Source organism: Myotis brandtii, unplaced genomic scaffold (assembly GCF_000412655.1).
Source record: "Myotis brandtii unplaced genomic scaffold, ASM41265v1 scaffold929, whole genome shotgun sequence".
In the NCBI taxonomy this organism is placed as follows: domain Eukaryota; kingdom Metazoa; phylum Chordata; class Mammalia; order Chiroptera; family Vespertilionidae; genus Myotis; species Myotis brandtii.
The window spans coordinates 9,474-11,255 of record NW_005371832.1 but is presented as its reverse complement, the minus strand read 5'-3'; the positions used below and the strand labels follow the sequence as shown (position 1 = coordinate 11,255).

Here is a 1,782-nt window from a genome sequence, read left to right as displayed (position 1 = left end):
AAAGAGACAAGGGCATGCAAGACAGTTTTTGAAGAGTCCCCAACAGGGGTCCAGCTCATATGGGCTTCACTCAACACTGCCTCACAATCTTTCTCTAAAGCAGCGGTTCTCAACCTGTGGGTCGCGACCCCTTTGGCGGTCGAACGACCCTTTCACAGGGGTCGCCCAAGACCATCCTGCATATCAGATATTTACATGACGATTCATAACAGTAGCAACATTACAGTTATGAAGTAGCAACGAAAATAATTTTATGGTTGGGTCACAACATGAGGAACTGTATTTAAAGGGCCAGAAGGTTGAGAACCACTGCTCTAAAGAGACTAGCTGGTCAGAGGCAGGCAGGATCTGGGTGGAGAAGCCAAGTGAGGGGAAGAGCAGATTGACCTAAAGGCCAGGAGCACCAGCCATCTGTTCATCGTTGGCCTGTGGATTCGGGGATCCTGGCACCCGCAGATGTGTCCTTTGGTGTTGCCTGAGGTGGTCAGATCTCATCAATTCTTGGCCGCACTGATCACATGTATGTGGCCAGTAGCTGGTGTATATCCACATATGTCGTCCAACGGAAGAAAGGCCACGTACAAACTTCCCACTCACCTTTATAGGGCCTCTCACCTGTGTGTGTGCGTTGGTGACTCAGGAGGTGGGAGCGCGTGGTGTAAGCTTTCCCACAGTTCTCACGCTAGCAGCAGGAAGGCCCTGCAACCAGGCTCTCCTCCTGGGAGCCCTTTCCGGGGTCCTGCACGTCTGCTCTGCTCTTTGGGGAGCAGGTGTGGGCTGCTCAGGGAGGAAGGGGTCTTCCTGGGAGGCTGGCTGGCTAACAAAAGCGTCCTGGGATTCTAACGTCAGCAATAAGGGGGACCCAGCTGGGGCCATCCCACAGTTGTGGGGACCTCTGGGGGGGCAACGTCTGAGCCAAAGAGGGGAGCCCTGCCTGGCCCCCAGCGGAAGGCATGGTTGGGACAATAGCATTCTAGATTAAAGAGTCTCTATTAGAAGGTACTGTGGGGGCCAGCATAATGCATTGTTGGTGTCCTAATGTGGCCCATTGGGGAGCATGCTTTCATTCCCACTGAAGGTCATGGCCACCCCTGGAATACTGGACTCTCCTAAGGGCATCATCTGGGGCCCCTTGAAAATGATTGTTCCTGGTGGAGAGGGAGACATTCCCTGCCAGTAAACCGTCTGGGAGGGAGGGAGTTACCTGGGGGCAGTAGTTACCACGCTCAAGCAGAAGTACATCGAACCGTGGCCCCGCTTCCTTTGCATTCTGCCTGGGCTCCCGAGCAGAAGCCGGGGGGTCCTCTCCAGCTGTGGGCCCTGAAGGATGTGTCCAATGCCCGCCGACCCTCGCCATTCCCATTTCTCACACCACCGGCCCAGCAGGCAGAGAAGGGGTCCCCGTCATGGCCGGCTGATGAATCCCAAGCACCAGAGAAACTGGGTTTGCGACTGCGCAGCAGTGGTTGGCACTGGATCTGGAGCCCAAGGGACTCGCCGAAGGGCTTCTTCACAGCCCTCTGCCCAGGAGCCGGGTCCACCCAAGAGAGCCGAGACCACACGGACTCAGGGCCTACAGGAATAAAGGCTGGAGTGATCCTCCGAGTAAAACACCCTGCCCAGCCAAGGAGCTGGCAAAGGGCGAGGAGACCGTGTCCTTGGGGGTGAAAGCAGGTGGCTACGATGATACATTCAGGCCTCACGACCTTCACTTCCCACTGCTGACTTCTGGGAAGAACTCTCGCAGTAGCTAGGTTTCCATAGGAGTGTTGCCAGGTTGAC

General features: G+C 55.8%; 1 pseudogene; it reads right to left on the bottom strand.

Annotated features, from left to right (window-relative positions):
* Nucleotides 1–387: 387 nt before the first annotated feature.
* Nucleotides 388–1,573, bottom strand: LOC102262577 (annotated as a pseudogene).
* Between the last annotated feature and the right edge of the window lie 209 nt (nucleotides 1,574–1,782).